Source organism: Pongo abelii, chromosome 5 (genome assembly GCF_028885655.2).
Source record: "Pongo abelii isolate AG06213 chromosome 5, NHGRI_mPonAbe1-v2.0_pri, whole genome shotgun sequence".
In the NCBI taxonomy this organism is placed as follows: Eukaryota; Metazoa; Chordata; class Mammalia; order Primates; family Hominidae; genus Pongo; species Pongo abelii.
In genome coordinates this window covers 28545857-28558135 of record NC_071990.2, presented here as the reverse complement: position 1 = coordinate 28558135, position 12279 = coordinate 28545857, and the positions used below count along the sequence as shown (strand labels likewise).

General features: G+C 40.6%; 1 non-coding gene across 1 annotated transcript; it reads left to right on the top strand.

Annotated features, from left to right (window-relative positions):
- The first annotated feature begins 2719 nt into the window (after window positions 1–2719).
- TRNAA-AGC (transfer RNA alanine (anticodon AGC)) lies at window positions 2720–2791 on the top strand. Its single transcript has one exon. It is a non-coding gene; the product is annotated as a tRNA-Ala (tRNA).
- Window positions 2792–12279: the final 9488 nt, after the last annotated feature.

Genomic DNA, 12279 nt, shown 5'->3' with positions numbered 1-12279 from the left:
ACATATGTGACATGATGTGATATATATTTTTCAAAGATAATTCTGGCATCAAAGTCTTGGTGGCAGCTTTTACGACAAGACATGAATGCCTACACCATGGAATGAATACACCTCAAAATATATCCACCAGAAATTCCCTTCTTGATTCTTGAAACAACTCACATCATCAGTATTCTCAGTGCACTCTAAGGTCCTGCTTTTTGCTCTCTGAGATAGGGAATTATGATTATCCCGTACAATTATTTCAAGTGATTGTGGTAAAGGGAGGCCATCCTTCCTCTCTTACCAAAGAATAGTCAACTATCTATTAAAAAGAAAGAATGATTTAAACTTGTATTTCCCAAATCAGTGCAGTGCATGGATTCCTTTTTAAGAAATTGTTAAGGTCTTGCTTTTAGGATTTTTTAGGAAACATCATGCTGATAGCTAACAAATGTTGTGGTCTTGAGTCTGGAGGCAGCCTGGAGGTAGAATTCAGTCCTCTTGTTTTCCCTTTTCTTTCAAGTCAGCTGATTGGGTAAGGCCCATCCACACAGTAGAGGGTAATCTGCTATACTCAAAGTCTACTTTCTTTTTTGAAACAAAGTCTCTCAATGTTGCCCAGGCTGGGACATAATGATGCAATCTCAGCTCGCTGCAACCTCCGCCTCCCGGGTTCAAGCGATTTTTATGCCTCAGCCTCCTGAGTAGCTGGAATTACAGGCATGTGCCATCACGCCTAGCTAATTTTTGTATTTTTAGTAGAGACAGGTTTCACCAGGTTGGCCAGGCAGGTCTTATTCTCAAATGATACTCCTGCTTCTGCCTCCCAAAGTGGTGGGATTACAGGCCTGAGCCATAGTGCCCAACCTAGGCAAAGTCTACCTATTTAAATCTTAATCACGTCTAACAACCACCTTCACAGAAACTTCTAGACTGATGTTTGACCAAGCAATTCTGCATTCTAACCTAGTCTAGTTGATACATAAAATTAACCATAACACCTGTGTGGTGGCCTGGAGATACCTCTGAAGGCAGTAAGCTGAGGCATTCGTTGTGCTCATCTTGTTTCTCATTTCTCAGAGATCACTGTCCTTCATTGCCTAATGTTCATTGTTTCAGATTTTGCCTTTTTAGAAATTTTTGGTTGATTCAGGTGGAATAGTAACTCTGGTTTCTGTCACTGTATCTTGGCCAGAGGTTTTCACTTCCCACACTTATCAGATTTAAAGTTCAAAGTGAATCATGTTGGAAGAAACAAGAAGACACACTACGATTCCAAAAAAATCTTGTTTCCGAGCAGAGGTGTTAATAGTTGTCTGAGTCTTTTGTTAGATTTATTCCTTACCTTCCAGGTGTGTACTGGGGTCTAGAGTAGTGCATGATTAATTATGTGAATGTCAGATCTGGAAAAGATATTTAGTACTATTACTTCTATTTTCCACTCAGCAGTGAGAAAACTTTTCAGAAAATGTTGTGATTATTACATGTTTTTCCCTCTTTTAATCCTCTAATATGTTACATGAGATTAATGAATTTTATAACATTCATTGACACATGTCCATTCCTTTAATAAACTCCATCTTTTAGTCAGTTCCGGCTGCTATAACAAAATACCATAAACTGGGTGGCTTAAACGACAAGCATTTATTTCTGGAGGCTGTAAGTGCAAGCATTTAGCTCTGGAGACTCTGGACAAGCATTTAGTTCTGGAGGCTCTGGAAAAGCATTTAGTTCTGGAGGCTGTAAGTGCAAGGTAGGGTGAGAATTGCTGGTGTCATCTTGCCAAGCTACCTTTTATAGCCTCCTCCCCACCTTGCTCCTTCTCCCAACTCCAACCGTTCTGAACACTCCCAAGCACAGCCCTCCCCTCATTTCTACTTGGCATTCCTATCCATCCTTCCAGATTCGGTCGCAGGTGACTGTAACCGAGGACTTCTGAACTCTCTACGCAGGTATAAAGCCTTCTCTGTTCCCTTGGTGAGACAGGGGTCCGAACCATCTCTACATTTTCTGTAGAGAGAACCATTCCCTCTACAGAAAATAGTGCGCCACAGAAGCAGAGATTTAGCCTCGATCTTAGAAGTAACACGTCTCCAACTTCATTCTGGGCTCTTCATTTAAAAGAATCAGAGTAGGATCTGAGGATTCCTACTGTCTGGATTTGATTTGTATTCTCTGGATAAAATGCGGATCAGGGGGCCGCAGGAGGCAATCCAACATCTTTAGCCTTTAACCGTCCCAGTTGCTAACGGAGTGGAGGGAGTTTATTTTTATAACAGAAATTCCTTCACTACCTCCTTGTTTTCTAAGAAAAGGCGCGTAGCGATTTCTGGAGTTTGGGAATAGGATGCAGAGATGGGGTAAGGAATTGGAGGCAGATCAGTAGTTTCCCTAAGTAAAGACCGTAGTTGGTAAAACTTTTGCTATCTTTTCTGGAAGGATCTTTCCTTTGTCCTGAAAATCTTTTTTACAAATGAGAAAAGCATTCAGAAAAGGAAGGTCTGGGAGGATGTTTCTTAACTGAAATTTCCTCCTCTAGTCTGTTCTTAATCCTTACCAAATGTCCGCAAGGTGCTGGTTAATCAAAATTTCTTGGTGATAGAGGGCTACAAAAAGGGGAAATGAAAATTCTAACGTTCGTTTATGAAAGAATAAATATAAATGCTTTAAAAAAAAAAAGAGATAAATTTCTATATTCTTTCATAAAAGCAGTTTAAAGAGTAGCGTTTTTCAAGGTGGGGATGTAGCTCAGTGGTAGAGCGCATGCTTAGCATGCATGAGGTCCCGGGTTCGATCCCCAGCATCTCCAGTGTTTTTGTATCTCTGCTCCGATCCCCAGCATCTCCAGTGTTTTTGTATCTCTGCTCCGATCCCCAGCATCTCCAGTGTTTTTGTATCTCTGCTCCGATCCCCAGCATCTCCAGTGTTTTTGTATCTCTGCTCCGATCCCCAGCATCTCCAGTGTTTTTGTATCTCTGCTCCGATCCCCAGCATCTCCAGTGTTTTTGTATCTCTGCTCCGATCCCCAGCATCTCCAGTGTTTTTGTATCTCTGCTCCGATCCCCAGCATCTCCAGTGTTTTTGTATCTCTGCTCCGGAACCATCTTTCTTTTACAGATACAGTCACAGCTCATTTCTGTAGAATCTGAAAATTAATCATATTGCCCACACTCCCATATTTATACCTTGCTTTGGTTACGCCTGTAGCTCTTTCATTTTTAAAATTTCATTCCTGCCTGGCCAACATGGTGAAATCCCGTCTCTACTAAAAACATATAAATGAGCCGGGCGTGGTGGCAGGCGCCTGTAATCCCAGCTACTCGGGAGGCTGAGGCAGAAGAATCGCTTGAACCCGAGAGGCGGAGGTTGCAGTGAGCCGAGATCGCGCCATTACACTCCAGCCTAGGGGACAAGAGCGAGACTTCTTCTCAAAAAAAAAAAAAAAAAAAAAGAAAAAGAAAAAAACATTTATTCCTCTCCATTCTCAGCCGCATTTACATATGATGAGCGACTTTGGACCCTGTTCCATTAGGGCGGTGGTGGAAGGAACATTTACCAATAAAAGGACAATTATCAATAAAAATCCTAAATGGGTATTTTGTGAACGAATTCATCTTTTCACTGGGTTTTGCTGCTGGGTTTGTGGTGGGGGATGCAACGGTAGGCTGAGCTCCGGTCTCAGGTTTCACCTTTTGGGGCTCAATGGGAAAAAGATGGATTTCTCCTCAAGCTCGCAGGAAAGAAAATGTACTCTTCCCAGGCCGGAGGCTACGAAGGTATTGGGTAAATTTAGCGTCTCCAAACGCGGCAGTTCTCTCAGAAATCGTACACAAAGAGGTGAAATAGTAGCATTTTGACACTGACGTTTTTCCTTCAGTGACTGCATTTTGCCAGTGAGTTCATAGCGTTCCCATGATTGTGTGGATTTGATCCCTTCTATATTGATCTCTTTTGAAATCTCTAAATTTGCTTCACTGATTCTAAAACTGCTCACTTCAATTATGCTTCTCAAACAAAAAAAACAAAAACACTTCTCTATTTAAAGCTGGTGCTTTTATACCATGCACGTGTGTGAGGACTTTCTTTAGCTAGCCCTTTTGTGTATTTCGCAGAATACACAAAAATCTCCTTTTGGGATGCAGCGTCTCTTGTATCTTGGTGCTTTAGTCTCAACTTCCAACTTGGGACAACGCAGAGATGCGGTAAGGAATCGGGGGGCAGTTCAGTAGTTTCCCTAAGTAAAAACAGTCGTTGGCAAAACATTTTCTATCTTTTCTGGAAGGATCTTCCCTTTGTCCTGAAAATCTTTATACAAATGAGAAAAGCAGTCAGAAAAGGAGGGTCTTGGAGAATGTTTCTTAACTGAAATTTCCGTCCCCACTCTGCTCCTAATGTCTGCCCCCAGTGGCCCTCAGTGCCACTCTTTCCCCATCAGTTCCCTAAATTTATTTCATATAAGAGACCTGGAAAAGTTACACATTTCACTGATTTAATACTTCAGCTACCCACAGGTTAAAGCTATGCATGCTTTATATCCCCTCCAAGAAAAAAAAATAGATTCTTTTATTTTGGTCACAGAAAGCCTGAGTCTTCCATTTATTCCTTCAGCAAATAATTTAAGTGATTTATTTATATTTATTTATTTATTTATTTATTTGAATTTTCAGTGCATAACATGTAACTGTCTTCCCCTTCCCATCTACCATCTTTCTCTTAGGTCCTTTATATTGTTGCAGGGTAGGGCAGTCCCCAAAGTCTGCCTTTCATCCCAGTTGACCACAGGTTGTAACTTATTTCATATTTTAGAGATTCTTGCCAAACACTGCCAGATTTCCTCCCTTGAATGTTTAAACTTTCCCAGGTTTGCCCAATACAGACAAGAAAGAAGAGAGAATCACTGTTAAATTTCTGTCTACCTACCATGATGTATTTTATTTTAAATTACTGAGGTTATTGATCACAACCTAAGAATAAACTGTGTGAAGATTTTCCCACATTACGTTGTAGGTGTGCTGTATCTCATTTCTCTTTAACATGAAAATAATAAATTATATTCCTCACTAAATCACCTTGATTCACATCTAATTTTCTCTAGCACAAGACTGTAGAAACCACTAAATGGAGGCTCAGAGGAGTTTCATTCTGTTAACAAAAAGGAGTCTTTTTAGCTTTTCAATGCTAAGGAATAGGATCAGCAAATAAAAGATTTTTCTCTGGGTTTCAGCTCTCTGCTCATTTTTATGTTTTCAGAAAATTGCCCCTTTTCTGTCTTCCTTTTGCTTCTCTCAAAATTCTTTCGGCAGAAAAGCTACAGAAAATTAGGCCTCGTTTTACCCAATTAAAATAGCGATCTTTTGAAATATTGTTTAAAAATTTTTTAATTTTCCTATCAGGAACCCAGAGTTATATGATCAATTAAAACAAGCCTTTCCTTAGTAAGACAGTCCCAAGTTATCAACTTCCCTTTTCCATGAGATAAGTTTATTTCAATTGTCTTCCCTTGCTTTAAGATGAGGTCAAAACCGTCTCAGACCACTGGCAAATAACCTCAAATTTCGATTTGGGGGAACAGAGTTTAAGGGTCTATTTCTTCCATCCCAGAAGGCCCTGAATTCTTAAGGGATCCGCTTTTTTCCCCAATACCTAGCTTTGCAAAGTAGGGATCTCAAGGAGTGGCAATTCTGATTTCTTAGTCCTGGGACAATTTTGGAAAGACAAAACATAAAATAGAAGCTTCTCTCTACTTGGCAGAACTGTACCTGGCGAGATTAAGTTACATCACTTCCACCGGCCCTTGACTTTTAAAATGTCTGCGAACTGCTCATGTGTCTATGATTAAAGGGCCAGTGGATACAGAGATACTGCTTTGACTCTTATTTTCCCTAAGAGCCTCTCCACCGTGGGAAAGCCTCTGGAGTCTCCCAGCCTCCTGCAAGAGCCTCAGTTCTGTATCTCTGCCCCAAAATAGGCCCCAGGCCATGAGTTCTGGCTCTGGAAGCGCTAAGATAGAGCTGCCATCTTTCACTGAGGCTTCTGTCTGTGCCTCTGGGTTAAATGGGTTTACTTCATGCACTTACTATGCTGGACTTGAATTACTGGTGGGTTTTCGTTTGGTTGTGTTTGGTGGTTTTTTTTTTTTTTTTGGAGATTTCTTCCTCTTTTTTTCCCTTATGATATGATTATGTATTTATTTTGTAGTCATTTTACATTTATATTGTGGTCATTTTACATTTATACTGTGGTCATTTAAAATCATATTGGATCTATTGTTGTTGTTCAAGTGGGTAAATTTTTCTCAGAGATATCTCCAATAATAGATTTTCGTAAGATAAATATCTTCTTATTTATTTATTTATTTATTTATTTATTTATTTATTTATTTATTTTGTGACGGAATCTTGCTCTGTAGCCCAGGCTGGAGTGCAGTGGCACGATCTCAGCTCACTGCAAGCTCCGCCTCCCGGGTTCACGCCATTCTCCTGCCTCAGCCTCCCGAGTAGCTGGGACTAGAGGCACACCACCACGCCCGGCTAATTTTTTGTATTTTTAGTAGAGACAGGGTTTCACCGTGTTAGCCAGGATGGTCTCAATCTCCTGACCTCGTGATCCGCCCGCCTCGGCCTCCCAAAGTGCTAGGATTACAGGCGTGAGCCACCGCGCCCGGCCCAAGATAAAAATCTTCATACAGTCGTGTGCCAATAAGGGGCAAATGTTCTGAGAAATGCATTGTTGGATGATTTCGTCATTGTACGAACGTCACAGAGTGTACTTATGCAAACCCAGATGATATAGCCGACTACACACCTAGGCTGTATGGTATAGCCTATTGCTCCTAGGCTACAAAGCTGTACAGCATGTTGCTGAACTGAATACCATCAGCAATTGCAATACAGTGGTATTTGTGTATCCGAACATACGAAAGGAACAGTAAAAATGTGGTATAAAAGATAAAAATGGGGCCAGGAACAGTGGCACACGACAGTAATCCCAGCACTTTGGGAGGCTAAGGTGGGTTTATCGCTTGAGCCCAGGAGTTGTAGACCAACCTGGGCAACATGGTGAAACCGCATCTCTATAAAATACAAAAATTAGCTGGGTGTGGTGGCACACGCCTGTGGTCACAGCTACTCAAGAGGCTGAGATGGGAAGATCGAGTGAGCCCAAAGGTCGAGGCTGCAGTGAGCTGAGACTGCACCATTGCACTCCATTAAAATGGTACAATTGTACTGGGCACTTGCCATGAATGGGTCTTGCAGGACTGGTAGTAGTCGTTCTTGGTGAGTCAGTGAGTGAGTGGTGAGTCAATATGAAGACCTAGGACATTACTGTACGCTACTGTAGATTTTATAAATGCTATATACTTAGGCTACACGAAACTTATAAAATATTTATTTCTTCAATAATAATTAACCTTAACTTATTGTAACTTTTTTACTTTATAAACTTAATTTTTAAAAACTTTTTGACTCTTTTGTAATAACACTTGGCTTAAAACACAAACACCTGGCTTGGCATGGTGGTTTATGCCTGTAATCCCAGCACTTTGGGAGGCTGAAGCATGCTGATCACTGGAGGTCAAGAGTTTGAGACCAGCCTGGCTAACATGGTGAAACCCTGTCTCTACTAAAAATTAAAATAAATACAAAAGTTAGCCAGATGTGGTGGCGGGCGCCTGTAATCCCAGCTACTCGGGAGGCTGAGGCAGGAGAATCACTTGAACCCAGGAGGCGGAGGTTGCAGTGAGCCAAGATCTCGCCACTGCGCTCCAGCCTGGGTGACAGAGCAAGACTCTGTCTCAAAAAACAAAAACAAACAAACAAAAAAACCAAAAGACCACAAACACCTGTAAAGCTGTACAAAAAACATTTTTTCTTTATATCTATATTCCATTAGCTTTTTTCTATTGCAAAGCTTTTTTTTTTTTTTTAACTTTTACAACTTTTTTTTTAAAAACGAAGACACAAACACACACATTAGCCTAGGCCTAGACAGGGTCAGGATAATCAATATCACCATCTTCCACCTCCAAATCTTGTTCCACTGCAAGGTCTTCAGAGGCAATACCAAGTAGGAAGCTGTCATCTCCTATGATAACAATGCCTTCAAGAATCCCTTGTGATGGCCTGCCTGAGGCTGTTTCACAGTTAACTATTTTTTAATAAGTAGAAAGAGTACACTGTAAAATAACAATAAAAAGTATAGTATAGTAAATACATAAACCAGTAATATAGTCATTTATTATCATTATCAAGTATTATGTACTGTACATAATTGTATGTACTATATTGTTATACAACTGGCAGAGCAGTAGGTTTGTTTAAACCAGCATCACCATAAACATGTGAATAATGCACTGGGCTACGTTACCACAGCTACAATGTCATTAGGTGATCAGAATTTTTCAACTCTATTATAATCAGTCTTATGGGACCACTGTCATCTATGTGGCTCATTGTTGACTAAAATGTCCTTATGTGGCATGTAACTGTGTTTCTACATTTAAATGTCAAGTACTTCATCTTTCCTTCAGTTATATCTGGTTGCTCATCAAGATTTTTAATGCATGTTTATGGTTCAAATAACTATTTCACTTAAGTAGTAATCCAAAGTGTGATGATCTAATATTCATATTCCTAGGCTACTTGACATAATGCAATTTCTTCTCAAAAGCCAATCCATTTGATATAGGACTAGCAATTCTACTGTGCTTAACTATTAGTAAGTACTTTTACTTTCTCTTGCCTCATTGAGGTGAAATCCGCACTCAAACATAGCCTTTTTAGGCTGGAAAAGGACTACACTGGGGTACTGTGCTGAGTTGCTAGTGTCAAAGCTACCATTAGAGAAGTTTGAAAGGACTTTCTGGTAACCCAGTGTCACAAATGCTGTATTAAAATCACTGGTGAATGTAGATGGTGCACACATGGTATAACAGCCTTCTTCACTAGACACTGAATAGCACTTCAATCTCATGGCAAAGTTTTATTAGGGCAAAATGCCCAACACTTTAGCATAGATACCTGCCAATTGCCTGCTTTCCACTGATTGACAGTCTTATTCCTCTAGCTGATTTGGTGTTCCCAACTTGCATTTCTCTAGCTTCTCCTTAAGCCCACCCATTCTGTAGGGTCCCTTCTATAGCCGCCACCTATGCCTCTCACTTCTGTGTCCTCCCTCAAAATACCTTCTCCAGTGCACCCACTCCATCCCTTATTCCTAAATTACCTTCCCACCTTAATCTCAGATCACATTCATCTCCATCTTCTGTTCTCCAGATGCTCTTACTTTCCCCCACCACAACTCATTCACTACACTCACTACAGTAACTCACTACCCTCAGGATCCAGCCAGCTTTGTTCTCCTAGCTCACAGTCTTTGCTTTTACCACCTCCTACAATGGCCTCTTCCTCTACCATCCCTATTCTATCCTTTGGTTTCCATCCTTTCTAACTCCTATTCTTAGCTTAACTATTTTTCCCAGGTTCAAGCTCTCTTCTTCCCACACATCTGTGAGATACTCCCTTTCTGAGTGGTCCTTGTTTATCCCCACCTCTGGTTGTTCTCAGAAACTATGGACTGGGATCACTAAGCTGACACATACTTTTCCTTGTGCCTTTTATTTTCTTCTATCTTTGAACTCAAATTTCTGTTCAGCTTTTTAATTAGGCATATGAACCTGTCACACTTACTTCACCTCACCCCTTATTTACTAGTTTTCTTTTTAAATAAGTTCATTTTAATAAAGTTTGGGGGAAATCTTAGGACACAACTTAGTTATTTCTCAGAGGATGCTGCTTACTTCAATAGTTTCCTCGGGCTGCTATAACAAAATAACACAAACTAGGCAGCTCAAACAACAGAACTTTATAATCTCACAGTTCTAGAGGCAAGAAGTCCAAGATCAAGGTGTCAGCAGGGTTTGTTCTTTCTGAGGGTTGTGAGGGAGAATCTGTTTCAGGCCTCTCCTCTAGTTTCTGGTGGTTTTCTGACAATCTTTGAAATTCCTTGTGGATGCATCACCAAATCTCTGCCTTCATGTTCACATGGTATTCTCCCTGCATGTGTGTGTATATTCAAATTTCCATCCCCCCACTTTTTTTTTTGAGATGAAGTCTCCCTCTTGTCCCCAGGCTGGAGTGTAATGGTGCGATCTTGGCTCACTGCAACCTCCGCCTCCCATGTTCAAGCGATTCTCCTGCCTCAGCATCCCGAGTAGATGGGATTACAGGCCCCTGCCACCACGACCGGCTAATTTTTGTATTTTTAGTGGAGATGGGGTTTCACTGTATTGGCCAGGCTGGTCTTGAGCTCCTGACCTCAGGTGATCCACCCGCCTCGGCCTCCTAAAGTCCTGGGATTACAGGTGTGAGCCACCGCACCCAGACAAACTTCCCCTTTTTATTAGGACACCAGTTATATTGAATCAGGGGTTCACTTTACTCCGTATGACTTCAAGTTAACTAATTACCTCTTTGATTACCTTATTTCCAAATAAGATCACATTCTGAGGTACTGAGGGTAGGATTTAAACATGAATTTTCAGGGGACAAAATTCAATTCTTAACAGCTACTAACTAGTATTATGGTAAATCACCCTATTCTCAACAAAGAAAGCATAACTGAGGGTAATATGAAGTCACTGCAGTTGTGACAAATCCCCATGCTCCAGTATTGATATTCATATCCCTCAGTCAGCTGTCTTGGATTCTGATGTTAGTTGAGCACTTTTGCATCAAATTGGCTGGAGATCTCATGTGAATTATTTACCCTTTCAATTCACTCACATATTTTTTTTTTCTTTTTGAGTGCAAGTCTATTTGGAGGAGGATCCCATTGGGATAGTGATATGGTTTGGCTGTGTCCTCACCCAAATTTCATCTTGAATTATAGCTCCCATAATTCCCACATGTTGTGGGAGGGACCGAGTGGGAGATAATAGAATCATAAGGGCTCTTTCCCCCATACTGTTCTCGTGGTAGTAAATCTCACGAGGTCCAATAATTTTTTTTTTTTTTGAGACGGAGTCTCACTCTGTCGCCCAGGCTGGAGTGCAGTAGTGTGATCTCGACTCACTGCATCCTCCGCCTCTTGGATTCAAGCAATTCTCCTGCCTTAGCCTCCTGAGTAGCTGGGATTACGGGTGCCCACCACCATGCCCGGCTAATTTTTGTATTTTTAGTAAAGACGGGGTTTCACCATGTTGGACAGGCTGGTCTCCAGCTCCTGACCTCAGGTGATCTGCCTGCCTTAGCCTCCCGAAGTACTAGGATTATAGGCATGAGCCACTGCACCCAGCCATATTCTTTATTTTGTTTAAATATCTTGGATTAACTTGAACGTATTCCAGGTGTGTTCAAGTACTAATTGTGACATTAGGGGGAAAAAATCTATTAGGACTTTTTCCAGGAAAAGTCAAAAAGAAATTTTAGAATTAGTTGAACTGGGCAATGTCAGAAATATACCTAAAACAAAGTATTATGTTTTGAACTAGATTACTGGGCCCTGCTGGGCACTCAACTATCACATTGTACTTCTTTTATTGTGATACTGTTTCTTGTTTGATTTTTATCATCTGGCTATCTTGTACCTAGTTGTGTCTACAGAAGTTATTTCAATGCCTGACACATAGTAGGTATTCAATACATCATTCTTGTTGGAAAAAACTTGAACAATATTTCCCTGGACATGATGCCATCCCAGTTATATTTTAGTAGCTGAAGTTAGTACAATCCAGATCATAAACAATTCAGCTGATTCAAATTCAGAAAGGCTATGATTCCTGGTCCTTATGATTTTGGGGGATGTTGCTTTCCAAACTCAGTAAATATACAGTAACTCTTAATACAATAACTGTTAGTACAGCCCTAATCATAACAGTTTGTTAATCTATATTAAATTAAAACGTGACTATCTTGGTTAACAGGAAAATAAGTTTATATTCACTACAAAAACATTCTGAATGGGATAGGAAATGGCAATGCTCCAACTTTTGGCTCAAGAGAGGAATTAAGAAAGACTTTAGAATTCAAGGGCATTATCCGGCCCAGAGCCCCTTAGATAGAGCCTTTGCCGGGTTAAACAGGGAATTTTGTAGTCCTCCCTGTTGTCTTTTTAACATGGCAGGGAAGCTGGGTAATGTGCAGAGACGCTTGCTTTATTTGGTGAACTCACTCCCTCACTTTGGCACCAGCCTCAGTACTAAGCAAAGGCAGAAAACTAGGATACAATCGTTAACAGTTTCAGAATGGATCTTAATTTGGGGATTTTTCAATCAATTAATGTTTATTTAGCTTCTAC